Source organism: Lemur catta, chromosome Y (assembly GCF_020740605.2).
Source record: "Lemur catta isolate mLemCat1 chromosome Y, mLemCat1.pri, whole genome shotgun sequence".
NCBI lineage: Eukaryota > Metazoa > Chordata > Mammalia > Primates > Lemuridae > Lemur > Lemur catta.
Window position 1 is genome coordinate 5074220 of NC_059156.1, and position 20014 is coordinate 5094233.

General features: G+C 44.6%; 1 long non-coding RNA gene across 1 annotated transcript; it reads left to right on the top strand.

The window, feature by feature from the left end:
* The first annotated feature begins 13355 nt into the window (after positions 1 to 13355).
* LOC123629046 lies at positions 13356 to 16462 on the top strand. The gene is made up of 3 exons (XR_006731888.1): positions 13356 to 13494; positions 15073 to 15111; positions 16447 to 16462. It is a non-coding gene; the product is annotated as an uncharacterized LOC123629046 (long non-coding RNA).
* The last annotated feature ends 3552 nt before the right edge of the window (positions 16463 to 20014 follow it).

Below are 20014 nucleotides of genomic sequence, written 5' to 3' on the forward strand. Positions count from 1 at the left end.
GGGCAGCCGCACGCGATATTGTGCTGCAGTGCGCGGCCTGTGCACCTTTTCGTCCAGCACCTCATGTAGGTGTCAATCCTCGTGGTCTTTGGCCACTCCACTTGTGGCAAATGGACGTCACTCATTACTCCTCCTTTGGCACTCTTTCTTATGTCCATGTTTCTGTTGATACCTGCTCTGGCATAATTCATGCCACTCCCTTGACAGGTGAAAAGGTAAGTCATGTCATCACCCACTGCTTAGAGGCTTGGGCTGCCTGGGGTAAACCTCAGGTTATCAAAACTGACAATGGCCCTGCCTATACCTCACAAGCTTTTCGTCAATTCTGCACACGCCTAGGCGTGGAGCACCACACGGGCCTTCCCTACAACCCCCAGGCCCAGGGTATCATAGAGCGTGCCCATGGCACCTTAAAGGCCTATCTCAAAAAACAAAAGGGGGAGACAGGGACGAGCCCTTTGGGCTTACGTACCCCTAAGCCTGTGCTCTCTCTCACCTTGTTCACTTTAAATTTTCTTTTGCTGGATGATCAGGGGCGCTCTGCTGCAGACCGCCATGCCAACCCCGGTTCCCCTTTATCAGAGCAGGTCTTGTGGAAGGATGTCCTGCTTAACAAATGGAAAGGCCCGGATCCAGTTGTGAGCCGGTCCAGGGGAGCTGTCTGTGTTTTCCCGCAGGACACTTCTGATCCAGTGTGGGTCCCGGCACGCTTAACGCGGCGAGTGCAGCAGTTGGCGGATGTGGAGGATGCAGATGATGGGGCGTCCGCTGCCGGGGATGCTGCTGCTCCTGACCTTTCTGCTGCAGGCCGCATCGGTGACGATGGACCGGCGCTGGGCCATCCTGTCGGTGTTCCCGAGACCGATGCCGGTGACCCATGATGCCCAGATCTTCCCCCGGCTGTTCGCTACTAATGCCTCTTTGGGCCTTGCCAATCTTACATGGAACTCCTCCTCAACATTTGAGACGTCGGTCCATGCTATTCAGCAGCGTAATCTGTCTTTCCCCTCCACACCTGTTTGCCTCTGGCCCCCTTTTATCTGGATCACTGCTACTTCCTCTGGTCCTGGTGTTCTCAATTGCTCCACGGCAAACTGCTCCTATGCCCATTGCTGGAATGCCTCCAGCCAGTCCATGGCAATTGTTGCCCGTATGCCTCGGCATATTCCTTGGCCAGTGGAGGCTCCTAGCTTCTTGACCCTTTTCCGACAGCGAAGAGATTTTGGCGTTACTGCAGCTGTAATTTCCACATTGGCAGTGACTGCCGCACTGGCAGCCGCTACAGCTGCAGCGGTAGGCTCTGTTCAGACAGCACAGATGCTGAACAACCTATCGGCATCTGTGGCTACAGCTCTGGACACACAATCCGCCGTCAACGCGCATCTGAAGGGTGGAATCATGATACTGAACCAACGTGTGGACTTGGTCCAGGAGCAAATAGATGCCTTATGGCAGCTGGCACAGCTGGGCTGCGAATGGCGTTTCACAGGACTATGCATTACCGCGGTACCGTTTGATAATGCTTCCGCTGCGGCCAACAAGTCTCGTCAATTATCTGCTATGTTGACAGGACACTGGTCTAGTCAATTTACCGCCTTGACCCGGCAGTTGCAATTGGAGATCACCCACATTAACTCCACACGCCTGGACTTGACAGTGACCAATGGTCTCTTTTCTACATTTCAGTCAATAGTCCGAGGACTTTGGGACTGGGCTGGCCTGGGGTCCCTAGAGTTCATGGGGATCCTGGGAGCAGGTTTCGTGATCTAGGGGTTCCTGCGCGTTTGTGCACAGCGCCGCAGGGACCGAGTGGTGGTTACCCAAGCCCTAGCCGCCCTCGAGTGTGGTCAATCCCCTGGCATCTGGCTACAAATGTTACGCTCCGAAGGTCAAGACCGCCTCCCCTCTCGCACAGCGTGACATGGCCCATGCACTCTGAGGGGTTTCCCCATTGCACCAGATTGTGGCGTGTCACCCCCTTACCAGCCGTTGCACCTCCCAGAGTCTCTGCTCATTGCACGGGAGATGGTGGCCTTTGCACCTGCTTCAGGGACTCCACCCCCTGGATCCGGACCTTGAGGTTGGAGTCCCCAAAGCTTGTGTTGCAAAACAAAAGGGGGAGCTGTTGGGAGCGGTCTCTGATTACGGGTGAGCACATAGCCAATAGAATCATTGCTGGGAGCCTTGTCAGGGCCCTCTACCAATCACTTCCCGCCACGACTACCTGCAATGGTATATAAGCCCACTGTCCTTCCTGTTCGGGGTCTCTCGCCATGTAACTAGACTAGATGCCTCATTAAACTGCTGTTGGAAGAACTCCAGTTTGTTGCGTCGTCCTTGCAGGCGAGTGCGGCGCGACAATAAATGAAACATTTTTTCCTGAGAACTTCTGTACTAACCATTGAATGAATCCCATTGTCATGATCCTATCATAGGTAGAAAAAAAGTACCTTAATTGAAATACTCCTTGGCATTATAGGAGTAAACTTATTTTCTTGCTCTTCCATTATGCTTACAATGATTGAAAAAAAGGTATTTATAGGTTATTCTTTGGAAGTAGAGAAGACATATCTATTATATCTGTATCTATCTATCTATGTCTATATAGGAAGAATAAAAAAGGGATTTGATTAAGAACAAGTCTGTATTTCATCATGTATTTGTGCAATTAATGTTGCCATTCTTAGATTAAAGCTTCTATTAGGATTAGAATTTTCCTGTAACCAGAATTTTCAAATTTTATGATAGCTAAGACTCACATTAGCACCAATGTTATGTACTTAGCCATTTACAGAAGCAAATCATTTTCTTTAAATTTATTGAGATAATCATCTACTTTTCTACTTACAATGTAAAAAATAAATTTAGGCATTTTCTCATATCAGAAGGCTAACCTGAAAGACATATACTTGAGAAATAAGTAAATGATGTATTCCAGGGCAAAATAAAATACAAAACATTATGTTGTAGAATAAAAATGTTTCTGTTCTATTTATCAAAATATTGTAGTAGAAAATATCTATAAGGCTGGTGGCAGGCACTCCTCCCCTCCCTAATGGAAAAAGAAGCCCATGAGACCTGCCAAGGACAATGCCTGCAAGGCCCAGCTAAGTTAAAGGACAACTACACCTGGATGGTTACCCTGGTAAGAGTCTGGGTTCCTGGAGTCCACATATACCACCAGCCCCTCCTATTTCTCAATACCCACCCTAAAACTGCGACAAAGAAATTCCTCACTCTTCGAGACAAAATCTTCCCGCGAAAGAAACCCCCATTCCCCAACCCTAAAAACATATATAAACCCACCCAGACTTCTGGGCGATCCGACTTCTCGGGTCTCTGCTTCTCTCTCTATCTCTCTCTCTCCTCCCCCCCCCAGGACCCAAGAATCTCACCCAGGCTCGTCTCTTGGGACCCATTACCCTCACCCAGGAGCGGCCCAATAAAGCCTCTTCACTTATCCCTTTCAACTCTGCTGGTCTTTCTTTCTCTGGCGCCTGCCAATCCAAAAACCTTACATTTGGTGCAGAAACCTGGGAGGGTGCTTTGACTTTCCGCTGTGCCGCCCCTCCCATAGACTCACATCTTAACCCTTACAATATCATTGCATAAAAATTTAATATAATTTAAAAGTAATTTTTTTATCTTGTCATTTGCTGAATTCAAATGATGGTAGTTATAACTTGGAAATGGAATTGGCTGTTACAGTGATTTCTGTAACCAAACTAACTTCAGCAATTCAAGGCTGTTCATGGAAATGAATTCAGTGGTTAATTGTTGAAAAGAAATACTGAACTATGAAAAAGAAGATTGCCATTCATTTCTATATAACAATAAAACATCTACATCTGTATTTTTTTTTAAATTAGGAATATCTTCCTAGAAGATATTCTTTCTTATTGTTCCAAAGAAAGTCTGGTCTTGGACCAGAAATAGGAATTATTACAGCAGCCCAAACACTGACGGTTTTTGAATGGCAACAATTTCAGTATAAGTCTTGCTCACAGGGACCACAAAAATTGGTCTGTGCACAGCTTTCAACATTCTGTGCCACTTCAGGGAATTCTCCAACTTAGGGATAAAATTGCCAAGTCTCAATCTTCAAGGATTTTAAGATTTATTGTTAAAGGCAGACAGATGAAGGCAACAAACTGCAGTATAGTGTAATAGTTGTTATGAAAGGTGAAATATTTGTGCTGGGAGCACATGCATGCCAAGTTGAGAAGGTCAAAAAATTTCCATGCTGCTGATGATAATGACATAAGTGCTAAAGTTTGAGGACTCTTAACTATTGTCAGGTATGTGCTATTGTCAACATATAGCATACATTATCTTATTTAATCTTCACAAATAAAGCCTTATAAAATGGGAATGTTATTACTGTCTTGATTTTTTTTTACAGATGGGATGTTAAGGAATTCACCAAGCTCACAGAGAGCTAAAAAGCTTGAGTTTGTTAGTCTGTTCAACTCCAAAGTTTATGTCCCTAATTACTGATGTACTAAGTAGGACAAGGTCAGCTTGGAGTTGAAGAGTAAAATGTGCTGTTCCAAAAGTCTCAGTAAGAGGAGGCAGGAGAGGCTTTACTAAGGGTTTGATCTTCTGTTAGATGGTTTTGAGAACAGCCTAGGGGAAGCAACGGCAGTTTAGTAATTGGGTATCTGTATAATTTTATTTTTGAGGCGACAGGAGAAAAATTAGGTGAGGGAAGTTATTCAGTCCCTCAAAAGATGGGGGTGGGTGGTGACTCTGCATCTGTAATGTAACCTTGGAGAAACATTTTTTCTAGGTCGTGTCCCTGGTCTTGTATCAATATGTGTACATCATGGTCTGATTATTATCAAGGATGACTTTTCCTTTCTCCAGCCCTGCTCTCATCGCCCAGTCTAATTCCTCATTACCTTTCGCCTCTATTAGTGTGATGTCCGGGTTTATCTTTTAATCCTTTACACTGCAAACCAGAGTAATTTACCTAAAGCACAAATATGGCTACAAGCCTCTAATCAAAAGCTTTCAATGGCTCTCGTTTGCCTACTTATCATAATTAAAGTGTTTTAGCATGGTGTACTAGTCTTGTCTCCATAACCTGCTCCACCCAAAACAGCACTACCACCATATTCCTCGATACTTTATAATTGCCCTTTAAATTCCATTGCCAAAATTCTTATGTTAGAGCTGGTTCCCCTCGGACCCAGGAACAGAAAGACAGAGTCACTGAGGCTGCAAAGGCAAAGGAGTTTTATTGACTAGCTCGAGCTAGGGTCCAAGTCCCAGAGAACCAACGCAGTGGTCTCTGTACGAACCAGGACCCCGCCCTGGGGTAAAAACAAAGCTTTTATACTCTTTTTTTGCTGGAGTCTGTTGCTAGTTATTTCCGATAAGAGACTCTTTCCCAAGAGATTCCCTCCCAGGAGATTCTCTCCCCAAGGACACTCGCCCTGCACAGCCAGCCTCCCTATCAGGAAGCCACCTGCGGGTGCGGTTTTTTTCTTTTTTTTAACTGCATTTGAGCATGGTTTTAGCTCTTTATCTTAATCATGCAATAAGCAAGCAAGCTTTGTGTACAGAAGCGGAATTTGGCTGTTAGCTAAGAGCAAAAAACAAGTCACCATCAAACAAACTAAAATATTGTTTTAGTCCTACTCTACATTCCCCCCCCCCCTTTTTCTTGTTCCTATGAGCATTCTTGCTCGTGCATGGGGTCTCCTATTTTATGAGCCTTCTATGTCCCTCATTTTTAAGCCCTAGTACTGCTGTCGTAAGACCAGTAATTGCACGGCGCTGACTCGGTCTCTGACAAAGTTAACCAGCTTATTTAAAACACATGGTCCAAATGTGAGAATGAGTAAGAGCACAAGCAAAGGCCTTAACAAGGTGGAGAGCAAAGTAGTCAGCCAAGGGGAGCTATTGAACCATGACTCAAACCATCCTTTTCTTTGTTCACGCTTCCATTTTTGCTTTGCCAGTCCTTCCCTGACTTTAGCCATAGATCCCTAACCACCCCAGTATGGTCTGCATAGAAGCAGCATTCTTCTCTCAGGGCTGCACATAGCCCATACCTCCCTCCCGCCCCCGGTTGTATCATAAACTTCATGAGTTTCTAAGTTAGTGATCTCTCTTGTGAGGCTATAATGCATGTGGGTGTTAGAATTAGGATTAGTCACTGTTTTTTTTTTATAAGAGTTATGAGTACAACAGTCACCACAAGCAATTTTAGTCCGTGTGCCTTTTTTTATTGGTCCTGCTGCTGTCCGGTTGTCATGCGAGACAGTCTGGTCCTCAGTGGGTTTTCTGGATCCGCCGAGGCTCTCCACTGAACTTGCTGCTGCTCCTGTTCGTCCTTGTCTGCAGGTCTCGCGTGGGAGTGGTGTATCCAGGCCGCCAGTCTGTCAACCTTTAGGGCAGTGGGGGTAACAAGGATAATCTAAAAAGGTCCCTTTCACCTGGGCTTCAGGGTTTTGCTATTATGTCGCTTTACCCATATCCAATCTCCCGGCTGGTAGGGATGTCCGTCAGCCTTTTCTCTCTCCTGTCGGGTGGCCTGATAAATGGCTCAGAGGGCAGGCCAGATCTGGCTCTGAACCCATTGTAGGGCCTGTACAGCCTGCAGCCCTTCTTTAGGGTTTTCAGGCAAAGCCTCAGATCTCGTATTTGGTATTACAGGTGGAGGAGCACCATACACAATCTCAAAGGGGGTTAGGCCTAGGTGATAGGGGGTGTTCCGAGCTTGGAACAGGGTGAAGGGAAGGAGGGTCACCCAGTCTCCGCCAGTCTTTAGGACCAATTTAGTCAAAGTCTCCTTTAGGGTTCTGTTCATTCTTTTTACCTGCCCTGAGCCATGGGGATTATATGCACAATGTAATTTCCAGTCTGTCCCTAGCGCCCGGGCTAGCCCCTGACTAACTTGACTTGTGAAGGCTGGTCCATTGTCAGACCCTATGCTCTCTGGCAGCCCATACCTGGGAACTATTTCCTCTAATATTTTCTTGGCCACTATTAAAGCAGTTTCTCCTTTAGTAGGAAAGGCTTCTACCCACCCTGAGAAGGTATCTACCATGACCAGTAAGTATTTGTACCCATATTTTCCTGGCCTTACCTCTGTAAAATCTATTTCCCAAAACAACCCAGGTTGCCTCCCCCGTTCCCTGGTACCTGTATGGGTCCCTTTGACCTTCCCCGGCTGCATAACCTGGCAGACACGGCAGTTTTTGACAATGTCCTCTGCTGTCTTCTCTTGTGATTTGAATCTGAGTCGTGCCGTGGCCAGCAGCTGTAACATCTTCTTCTTGCCAAGATGCGTTGTCTGGTGCAAGTGCCCTAGTAGGTGATTCCCTAAGGCCTCAGGGACTATCAGACGATGTTCTCCGTCTTGGAACCAGCCGTCCTTGTTCGGCGTCGCCTGCAGCTTTTCTGTGGCCCACCTTATGTCTGTGCTGGAGTAGTCCGGTTGGGGGGGCATCTTCCCCATCCCAGGGGGCGGCAAGCTCAGATGCAAAACATCGGTTAGTACCGGCCCTTCCGCAGCCCTTTTTGCCTCAATGTCCGTGGCCCGGTTGCCCCTGGCCTCAAGTGAGTCCCCCCTCTGATGTCCTGGAGCATGGACCACAGCCACTGCCTTGGGTAACAGGATGGCTTCTAGTAGCTGGAGTATCTCTGATTTGTGCTTAATTTCTCTGCCTTCAGCTGTAACGAAGCCCCTTTCTCTGTAGAGGGCTCCGTGTATATGCACTGTCCCGAAGGCATAGTGGCTGTCAGTATACACCGTCAGCCTCTTCCCCTGGGCCCGGCGAAGGGCTTCTGTCAATGCGATCATTTCAGCCTTCTGGGCCGAGGTCCCCTGTGGAAGGCGTGTGGCCCAGATAAGCCTGCCTTTTTCATCAACTATGGCTGCCCCTGCATACCTGTGTCCATCCCGGACGAAGCTGCTCCCATCCGTGAACCAGGTCAGGTCGCTGTTCACGAGGTGGCTGTCTTGCAGATCTCTCCAGGCCATCTGGGTCTCGGCCAGGATCTCAAGGCAGCTGTGTTCAGGCATTGTTGGCACCGGATCTGGCAGAAGCGTGGCTGGGTTCAAGATGGCAGGAGTCCTGAACTCGATGTGAGGGGCATTCAATAGAGGTCCCTGATAGTGAGTCAACCTCGCGTTTGTGATCCATCGCCCCGGCGGCTGTTTCAGGATCCCCTCTGTGGCGTGAGGGGTGGTGATGTGCAGACGCTGGCCCAGGGTGAGCGTGTCGGCATCTTTGACCAGCAAAGCGGTAGCTGCAATGATGTGCAGACACGCAGGCCATCCTGCTGCTACCGGGTCTAGATTTTTGGGCTGGTATGCTACTGGGCGCCTCCAAGGTCCTAGTGTCTGCGTAAGCACCCCCTTGGCTATTCCCTTTTTCTCATCTATAAACAGGTGGAACTCCTTTGTGAGGTCAGGGAGCGCCAAGGCCGGGGCCTATAACATAGTGTTTTTTAGGGCCCAGAAAGCATCTTCCATTTGCATAGTCTATTCCCATGTCTGGCCCACTTTACAGCCTTCATATAAGGGCCGAGCTTTTTCTGCAAAACCCGGGATCCAGAGACGGCAGTATCCTACTGACCCCAGGAATTCTCGCACCTCTTGACATGAAGTTGGGGTGGGAATCCCTAACACAGTCTGTTTCATTGCCTCAGTCAGCCATCGCTGGCCTCCTTTTATTTTATATCCTAGATAAGTGACTTCTTCTTTGCAGATCTGGGCCTTTTTAGCACTGGCCCAATATCCCCGTTCACTTAGCACCCTAAGCAGGTCCTTAGTGCCCTCCAAGCAGGTCTGTGGGGTTGGGGCAGCTAGTAGCAGATCATCTACATACTGCAGCAAAGTCACTTTTGGGTGGTTGGCACGGTATTCACCCAAATCATCGTGAAGGGCCTCGTTGAACAAGGTGGGTGAGTTTTTAAACCCTTGATGCAGCCTTGTCCAGGTCAGTTGTCCCTGAATTCTCCTCTCCTCATCTTGTCATTCAAAGGCAAATATTTCCTGGCTGCGCGGGGCTATCTCCAAACTGAAGAAAGCGTCCTTTAAATCCAGGACAGTGTACCAGCTTTGTGTCGGGGGAAGGGAGCTTAGCAGGGTATAAGGGTTGGGAACCGTAGGGTGGACGTCTAGGACCCGCATGTTGACCTCCCTGAGGTCCTGCACCGGCCGATAATCTTTTCCACCTGGTTTCCTCACTGGCAACAATGGAGTGTTCCAAGCTGACTGGCACTTTTGGAGGATTCCAGCATCTAGAAGCCTTCGAATGTGGGGCGTTATGCCCGTCTTGGCCTCCTGGGGCATAGGATATTGCCTGACCCGGGCTGGTTCAGCTCCTGGTTTCAGTTCAATATAGAGAGGTGGCCGATGCTTGGCCCATCCTGCTCCCCCTGTCTCAGCCCAGGCTTCAGGAAACTTGTGAAGCCAGTAGCTCATTTCCCCTTCCTGATTGATCTTTATGGGCTGATACAGTCTGTACTCGTCTGCCTGAGCCAAGGTCAGGATGTGAGTAACCCGGGGGCCACTGGTAAGATTGCCCTTATTATCAGTTATTATTATTCCTTCTTCTTTAAAGTAGATACGGGCCCCTAATTTTGTGAGTACGTCTCTTTCTAATAATGGGGTGGGGCACTCTGGAATGACCATAAAAGCATGACTCACTTGCCCCGAGCTCAAATCTAACTTTTGTTGAGTGGTCCATTGGTAGGGCTTAGTTCCAGTCGCCCCCTGTACCCAGCTAGTCTTATTGGATAGTTCTCCAGTAGGTTTGGTAATCACCGAGTATTCTGCCCCCGTGTCCACCAGGAAGCTAACTGGGTTCCCCTCCACTTGCAAGGTTACCCTGGGTTCGGGGAGGGGCTCCAAACCCTGTCTCCCCTATTCACTATCTTCTCCTTGCCCCGCTAGTAAGACTCTCTTAGGCGATGCTCTCCTCCCTGGGCCCCCTTTTTCTTGGGACATTCTCTAGCCCAATGTCCATGCTCCTTGCAGCCGGCACACTGATCTTTGCCTAGTCTTTCCCTCCGGGGTCGTTCTTTGCCATCTGCCCCTGACTGTCCCCTTCCCATGGCTGCAAGTAGGATCTTAGCCATCTCCCTATATGCCTTTCGTGCCTCACCCACCTGGAACTTCCTATCTTCCAGTCTCATTCTTTTTAGCTTCTTTTCTGGCATCTCCCTATTGTTATAGACTTTTTCCGCTACTTTCAGCAGATCCCTCAAAATTTTCTCTCCTAACCTCTCTATTTTCTGCTCTTTATGCCTAATGTCTGGGGCTGCCTGGTTAACAAAAGCTATCATTACTGTCGCCTTGCTCTCTTCTGCAGTAGGATCTATGGGAGTGTACTGTCTGAAAGCCTCCATAATCCTCTCTAGATAAGCCGCTGGACTCTCCTTGGGCCCCTGTCGTACATCCCCTACCTTAGCCAAATTGGTCGGCTTCCGTGCCGCCACTCGGAGACCGGCCATCAGAGTCTGGCAGTAGACCCGGAGACGCTCCCTACCTTCATCCTCACTGTAGTCCCAAGGTGGCCGTTCAAGAGGAAAGGTCTGGTCGATGACTCGAGGATTTTTGGTAGGCCTGCTGTCTTCACCAGGGACTAGCTTTCGGGCTTTTCCCTGGATTCGCTCCCTCTCTTCTGTGGTGAACAGCACCTTAAGCAACTGTTGACAATCGTCCCATGTGGGCTGATGAGTGAAAAGGACCGAATCTAACAGGTTAATTAGGTCCCTAGGATTATCAGAGAATTTTGTGTTTTGAGCTTTCCAATTATAAAGATCACTGGTGGAGAAGGGCCAGTACTGATGCACCTGTTCTCCATCCATTCCCGGGGGTCCCACAGCCCTCAAGGAAAGCGCTCTCACTGGTTCAGGATCTGGAATTCGTCCAGTCCGTTGTCTAGTGCCATACGCTGGCCCCCCTGTTGGAGGTCCTGTTCCCTTTTGGGCTGCGGGAGCTGCAGGAGCCACCTGAACCACTCTGGGATTATAGGGTGGGGGTGTATGCCACTCTAAATCCATTAAATCTGGATACACGTTAGAGTCTGGCAGTACAGGCCCTGTGGGCTGAGGATCCTGTTCCCCACTCTTCCCCACCTCCTTGGTAACTAAGGCTTGTGTCTTCTCCCTTGATGCTGGCAGGAGGGCCCTTAGCCCAGGTGACGGATTCTGGACCAAATCCTGCCAGACTGTAATATAGGGGGCTTGGTCTGGATGGCCGTGATGGCCATAGACTATCCCTTTTACCTTTTTAATAATCTCAGTATCAAATGTTCCTTCCTGTGGCCATCCTACCCCGAAGGCCGGCCACTCTGTCTCACACAAGGTGATAAATTTCTTTTTGTTTACATCCAAGGAAAGGCTGTGTGCCCTTTCCTTAGCATCTTTGAAATGATCAATGAGGATAGACAGAGGTGTTGTCTGAGTCTGACCCATGCTCACAAGGGTGTTGGGGAAGGGAGTCCACTCAGGTGTCCGCCTGGCTGCGCCCCTCGCGGGAACTTAGGCGCGTCTTGGCTAAGGTGTACCCGTATAAAGCCCGGGCCCGGTCACTCCTTTTTAGCGGAGTGAATCACCGTTATGCCATACGACGTCGCCACAGAACCGCAGGTTAGGACCCACTCAGATTCTGTAGCCGTAGCCGTGGAACCTCATACAGTCACACTTCATTCACTCAGTCAGACAGACAGACTTTACCTCTTAGAAGGGAGGGTCGATCCAGAGCCACGCTAGGACTCCCACTACGACCCAGTAGAAGAATGTAAATGCACACTTCTGTGGAGTCCTCCAAGACTGGGGTGCTACAGTGTATAGACCGACACCAAACACCAGGGCTAGTGAACAGAGGAGGAAGAGCTGCACCCAGAATACTGCACCTTCCAAGACTGGGCACGTCATAGAAGCAGAAAACACAGACGAGACAACAAAGTAACGACAACAACAGGGAGCAAAACAAAGACAGAATGACAGACAGCGGCCCCGGACTTATCCCTGCTGGGGGGAGGGGGTGGGCCTCCCGCAACAGACAACTTAGCCGGCTACCGTTTGGATTCCTCGTCAAACGGATCCACCTGGTTTCGCCTTTCCAAACACCGTTTCCACCGAGTGGCCCTGGACTTATCTCCCCTCTCGGGAGTGCCTCCCACTGACTGGAAACAAAAAGAAGCGAAACCAACCGTGGGGGTGACGGACGTCTCCTGTCACTCCCAACCGGCGACCCACCAGTGCCTCTGCCTAAGTCTTCTGCCAGTCTCTTTCCAGGGCCCAATCACCTAAACCGTATGGATTTTCAGCGCTTTAACTCCTCCTCAGATCCGGATTCTGTTCTGGGGGTTTTGGGATCCCGGACAAGCCCCCAAAATGTTAGAGCCGGTTTCCCTCAGCCCCGGGAACAGAAAGACAGAGTCACTGAGGCTGCAAAGGCAAAGGAGTTTTATTTTGACTAGCTCGAGCTAGGGTCCAGGTCCCAGAGCACCAACCCAGTGGTCTCTGTACGAACCAGGACCCCGCCCTGGGGTAAAAACAAAGCTTTTATACTCTTTTTTTGCTGGAGTCTGTTGCTAGTTATTTCCGATAAGAGACTCTTTCCCAAGAGATTCCCTCCCAGGAGATTCTCTCCCCAAGGACACTCGCCCTGCACAGCCGGCCTCCCTATCAGGAAGCCACCTGCGGTGCGGTTTTTTTTCTTTTTTTTTAAACTGCATTTGAGCAGGTTTTAGCTCTTTATGGTAATCAAGCAATAAGCAAGCAAGCTTTGTGTGCAGAAGCGGAATTTGGCTGTTAGCTAAGACCAAAAAAAACAAGTCACCATCAAACAAACTAAAATATTGTTTTAGTCCTACTCTACACTTACTGTTCCGGCAAATTCCATGGTTTCATTTCTCAGTGCTTTTGTTTATGCTGATCTGCGAGCAACACTCTTCCCAATCTTTTCCACGTGGGTAACTGCCGTCTTCCTTCCAAACTCAGCTAAAGCTGAGTAGATTATGTTAGGTAAGTATCTTTGCCTACAGCATGTTATCTCAATGGTCCCTTTGTGGTCTTTGTCAACTTCTTGGGGCTCAGGTTATACATTGACTGCCCCAGGATTTGGGCTGGCTTAGGATATCTGCGGCTGTGAGCAGCAGGGGGAGGAGTCTGGAGAAAGCAGAAAACAAAGGCTCTCAGAAGTTCTGTATGGGACCAAGCTTCCTGAGTGGATGAGGGAAAAGGAGAGGTGTGACTTGAACGTCTTGGCCACGAGATGTACCACTGTGAGACGTTTCAGGAAGGAGACGTTTATGTCAGCAGGGTTTTGGAAAACGGGCTGCCAAGGGGAACCTCTTGGCTTTGGTTTTCGGTCTAGCCCGGGTGGATGCTGTGGAACACTTGCTCCTGAGCATGCGCGCGTCCCCACTGTTTAGTCAGCCTTTTCTGGCGGAATCTTGAGAGGCGCAGCAGGACCGGCGAGATTGAGGAGCTGGAGGAGATGCTGTTTCGTGAGAAACTGAGGTAAGCTGCGCTAGGGAAGATGAGCAGGCTGGAACAGGGGACTGAGCGGGCCTACCCTGGGCGTGGAGAATGTGCAGGCGGAAAGGAAAGGGAAGCTGGACCAATCAGGCGAGCCACCACGGCAGCTCGAGTTTTTCCTGGGGGCGCTCCCTGGACTTTGAGGGGCGGTGGTGAGCAAGGAGGCGAGCAGGTGGCGAATGGAAAGGGAGCAGGTGGCTGTCTGGGCATGGAAAGATGAGGCAATGGCATATGTATGCTCTGCAATTAAAAGAGAGGAAGCAAGATTTCTTTCTCTCGAGCCCCTGGGCGATTTCGTGTCACTGGGCGGGGAGGAGAGAGGAGATTGGGCAGCTCTTCAGGTGTGGCCTCTGATGCTGGTTTATCATCTTTATCCTCCAGCCGCAAAAAATCATGTCTTATAAGATAACTACATGAAATATTTGCTCCTCTAGCTGATGGGCTGAAACTGGATGTTGTAATTTTTTTAATCAAAGTAATTTCTACTATTTTTGTTAATTCATAAATGCTTATACAAAACAATCAGTTAAGAAGTATTACATAAAAAGTAAAACGGCTTCTTTAAAAAATGCAACATCCTAAAGATACCCACTATTAGAGTTTCATATAAATGTGTGGTACACATGTGTTTGTATAATGCAAAGCTATTTAGACACGTTTTTGTGTATATTGGGTTTTTTTGGTTGGTAAATATGATACATACCTTTCAGATCTAGTTCAGTGGTCTTAATGGTGGTGGCATAGTATCCATTTATAGCTCTAGCGTAATTTATTCTTCGTAACTCATAATTCTCTGTTAGTGGTCATCTAGGTTATAACAGCATTTTATTATCACATTAAAAGGTTCAGTTAACATGTATGCTTATGTAACTTTGGCTAACTGTCCTGTTATTTCCTTAGGAAAATGCCTAGATGGGAAATTCCTGGGATCAAAGAATAGGTACACATAAGATATAGATACCTGGGCAGCAAGGGTGTCTCAGTTTGCATCTTTTCCTCATACCTTTAGCCATGTTATACATTCTGAATCTTTAAAACTCCTGTGGTGAAAGTTATATTTCTTTGTTTCAAATGTATGTTTCTTAATTGGCAAGCATGAATATTTTTAATAGAATCTTATACCTTTTTCTTTCAAAGTATGTATTTTTTACTTCTTTTTAAAAGAGAAATTATTATTTTATTAAAGATATTAATCTATTATCTGTCATATGCACGACATATATTTTTCTCTTTTGTTATCAGTCCTAGCTTGGCTTGTGGCATTACTCTATATAATTTGATTTTCAGATCATCACCTTTCATGATGATGTGTGGCCTTGGTGTCTGATTTTCAAAGACCTCTCTTATTTCAGGATAATGAAAATATTCTTTCCTATTTTTTCTACTAATGAGGCTTTTTTGTTTGTTTTTGCTTTCTTTTTTTTTTTAATATGGTAGTGAGTAAAAGCATGCAATTAGATTCCCTAGTACTGAGCTCCAGCCTTGGCTCTGCTACTTTACCTGTATAACCATGTCTAGTTTTATTAATCTAAGTTTTATATCCTTATCTTTAATATACAGATGAATTGCTGTCTCATAGATTTGTGGAGATTAAATGAGGTGAGTTGAATGTTGTGTTAACAGATAGGATTAGTTGTAATAAGTCTGGTTGTTTTGTTGTTATTACAGATTTTTGTTATAATGAAGATGATGTATATGGCTTAAATAGGGAACTAGTTTTTACTTGTTTTCATGTTTAATTTGAAATGTGTCTTTTACATCACTATATGGTGTGTTTATGTTCCTTTGATATTTGTTTATTCCTGTACAAGTTGCATACTGCTTTAATTATTGTTGAAAAACAGGAAAGTTTATAACTTGAAAATACTGTATGGCTTTATGAACTATTTTAAAGTGGATGTATAATGTATTCAAGTCATTACATTTTAAAGGTTTTAAATATTTTTTTTGTGTGTGTCTTAAGTTTATTTACACTTGATGTGTTCCTTGAAAGATTCTTTAAATCAGAGTTCCACACACTGAAACATTTGTGTTTTCTATGTGTATTGTATATGTATGCAGATGAAAACTGACATATGCAATGGCTAAAAGATGTGTTTTGCTGGAATCTCTAGTTGGAAATTGAATATTTTTTCTGTAGAATATTTAACACTGTGCTTATGTCGCTCAGCTAGGCATAAAACATTATTTTAACTCCTAGTGTTCCCGAAATAATGTAGAATATTTCTTCATATTTATTTCCCATTTACCAAGTTAGTGGGAAATGCAATTTAGGTTCTGAATATCCAGTTGCTTAAATAAACTTTTGAAATATAATCCATCTTTGAGAAACTTGTGATATTGGATGTGTGAGACAATTGTCATTTAAGATAACATCTCAATTTATTTATTTATTTTTATTGATTCATAATATTTGTATGTATTTATAAGGCACATATGATATTTTATTACATACATAGACTGTGTAATGATCAAGTCAAGGTGTTTGGGGTGTCCATGACTTCTTGTACCTGTCATTTCTATGTTGTTATGTATGTAATAAAATATCATATGTGCCTTATAAATACATACAAATATTATGAATCAATAAAAATAAATAAATAAATTGAGATGTTATCTTAAATGACAATTGTCTCACACATCCAATATCACAAGTTTCTCAAAGATGGATTATATTTCAAAAGTTTATTTAACAGACACCTGTGTCTGGTATCTCTCATTCAACTCTCTACCTCCATGAGATTCACTTTTTTAGCTCCCACGTATGAATGAGAACATTTGATATTTGTCTTCCTCTTCCTGGCCTTCACTTAACATAATGACCTCCAGGTTCATTCATGTTGCTGCAAATGACACAATTTCATTCTTTTTTATGGCTGTAATAGTATTTATCTGAATATATGTGCCACATTTTCTTTATCCATTTATCTGCAGATGAACACTTATGCTGATTCCATATCTTTGCTATTGTGAAGAGTGCCAAGATAAACATGGAATGCAGGTATCCCTTTGATGTATAGATTTCTTTTCCTTTGGATAAATACTTGGTAGTAGGATTGCTGGATCATATGTTAGTTCTAGTTTTAGTTTTTTAAGAAATGTTCATACTGTTTTCCAAAGTTTCTGTGCTAATTTACATTCACATCAATATTGTATAAGAGTTCGCTTTTCTTCTCATCCTCACTACCATCAGTTATTTTTTGTGTTTTTAAGAATAGCCATTCTAACATGGGTAAGATGATATTTCATTAAAGTTTTGATTTGCATTTCCCTGGTGATTAGTGATGTGGAACATTTTTTGTATACCTGTTGGCCATTTGTATGTTTTCTTTTGAGAAGTGTCTACTCATGTCCTTTGCCCACCCACTGTTTAATGGGATTAATTTTTGTTGTTTGTTTTATTTTTATTGTTGTGTTGTTTGAGTTCTTTGTGTTCTAGATATTAGTCCCTTATTGGATGCATAGTTTGCAGATACTTTCTCCCATAGAACAGGTTGTCTTTTACTCTATTGATTGGCTTCCTTTGATGTACAAAAGTTTTTTACTTTAAAATAGTCCCATTTGTTTATTTTTCTTGTTGCCTATGTTTTTGACATCATAGCCATAAAATCTTTGTCTAGACCAATGTCCTGAAATGTTTTGTTTACATTTCCTACTAGTAGTTTTATAGTTTTGGGAATTAGGTATAAGTCTTTAGTTCATCTTAAGTTGACTTTTATATATTTTGAGAGATAGGGCCCTAGTTTCATACTTCTGCATGTGGATAGACAGTTTACCCAGTACTATTTATTGAAGACATGTCCTTTCCCTAATGTATGTTCTGGGTGCCTTTGTTGAAGATTGGTTTGCTGTAAGTACATGGATTTATTTCTGGCTTCTCTATTCTATTCCATGTATCTATTTTTATGTCAATACCATGCAGTTTGGATTAGAATAGCCTTGTAATATATTTTGAAGTCAGTTTGTGCCATGCCTCCAGTCTTGCTCTTTTTGATCAGGATTGCTTTGGCTATTCACATTCTTTTTTGGTTCCATATGGATTTTAGGATTGTTTTTTCTATTTCTGTGAAAAATGACATTGACATTTTGATAGGAATTGCATTGAATCAATCTGTAGATTACTTTGGACAATTTGTTCATTTTAACGATATTGATCCAATCTGTAAGCATGGATTGGACACAAACAAATGGAAAGTCATTTAGTTTCTCTTGTCAGTGTTTTGTAGTTTTCCTTTCAGGGACCTTTCAGCTCCTTGATTAAATTTATTACTAGGTATCTTATTTTATCTTTTGTAGTTACTGTAAATGGGATTGACTTTTTAATTTCTTTTTCAGGTAATTCATTATTGGTGTATAGGAACACTACTGATTTTTGTATGTTGATTTTGTATCCTGCAACTTTACAGAATTCTTTCAATCTGAGAGTTTTTGGTGGAGTGCTTAGGTTTTCCTAGATATACAATCCTATCATGTGCTGAGAGGAACAGTTTGTCTTCCTCTTTTCCAATTTGGATGTTTTTTTAAATTTCTTTCTCTTGCCTGATTGCTCTGGGTAGGACTTCCAGTACTATGTTGAATAGGAGTGATGAAAGAGGGAAACCTTGTCTTGCTCTAAGGCTTTCAACATTTCCCTATTCAGTATGACATTACCTGTGGGTTTGTTATATGTGGCGTTTATTATGTTGAGATATGTTCCTTCTGTGCCTAATTGATTGAGAGTTTTTATCATGAAAGGATATTAAATTTTATCAAATGTTTTTTCTGTGTCTGTTGAGATGATCATAAGTCCTTCATTCTATTGATATGATTTATCACATTAATGGATTTCAAATGTTGAACCATCCTTATATCCCTGGGATAAACCCTACTTGCTCATGCAGTGTTATTATTTTGATATTTTGTTGGATTTGGTTTCCTAGTAGTTTTGTTTAGGATTTTTATATCTGTGTTTATCAGGGATATTGGCCTGCAGTTTTCTCTTTTTGTTGTGTCCTTGTCTGGTTTTGGTAACAGGGTAATGCTGGCCTTGAAAAATAAATTAGGAAGAATTCATTCCTTTTTAATTCCTTGGAATAGTTGGAGAGCAACTAATGTTAGTTCTTTAATTGTTTGATAGGATTCAGCAGTGAAGCCATTCAGTGCTGGGTTTTTCTTTGTTCAGAAACTTTTTATTCCTGATTCAATCTTGTTACTCATTATTGCCCTATTCAGGTTTTCTAATTCTTCCTGGGCCAATCTTGGGGGGTTGAATGGATGCAGTGGTATAGTCTTCATATGATTTTTCACTGCCGATGGTATCTGTGATTCCTTAATGGCTTAGGCTATGATTGTTGTGGTGAGGCTTTGCTGAGGACTAGGACACCAGCCTGTCTGGTCTTCAAGCACAAGAGGTGATGTGGTAGGCAGGAAGTGCCAATCCTGAAAGTCCTGGGTGGTGCACGTGGGCACCAGCAGTGTCAGTGGGAAGCCTTCGTGGGCAGGTCCTTGGGCCTCTAAGAGATATACTCAGGCATTGGAAGTACAATAGGAAGGCAGTGGTGAGCTGGATCGGTGTGGTCTTGGCCCTCATCTGGTACATGTAGTGCCAGCAGTGTCAGTCTTGGTGGTTGCCTGGCTTCTGGTCCCTAGTCAGTACACATGGGTGACCCCAATGGCAACAGCAGGCTGAGTGCATACATTCCCAGGCTCCAGAGAGGTGTGTATAGATGCTGGCAGCAGCAGCTGTGGTGGATGAACCTGTTGTGAGGTACTTGAATGGTATCTGTGACCACTGGCAGTAAATGGCAGCCTAGGAAGTGGATTGGAGATCAGGACCTAGATGGTGTGCATGGTCTTGATGGCAATAGGAGTTAAGCAGGGAAATACTCAGGCCAACTTACCCATTTCACAGAGCTATGACCATGAATTTTAGGGCCCCATGATCTGAATCATCTGTGAGAACTCATTTCATATTTGGGGGCCATGACATTTGGGAAAATTAGGCACTAGGCTAAAAAGACAGTGATCAAGAATGACTCATTCGCTCTTAACTAAGCCTTGACATTCAGCAAAGTAGAGGACTAAACCACTCAGGAAATATTAGATATTCCACCAGATGTTCTTTGAATTATATGTTCTTGTTCTATCTGTTTAACTAGTGGCATTCTGACTGCAATTTTATTTTGTCATTTCAGAATGATGCTGGGGCCAAATTGTCTGCTTGTTATGAAAAGCAGTCCAAACTTGCCAAAACATACCACATAAATTCAGAATCTCATAATCAAATGTCAATTACTCTTCAGCAGAGTAAGTCTTCAGTGCTCTAAGCAGATAAAAGCAAAAATGTTTGTGAATATTTTAATACGGATTCCATGAATTGAAATATTATTTGGGAAACATTAAGGATCAGTATTACCCGTGGCAGCTTTATCTGCAGAAATACTAGTGCTAATATTAGAAAGAGCTCTGAGCACCACATGTACTCACCAGCAGATTGGTTTCCCTGATCATCACCTAAGTGCAC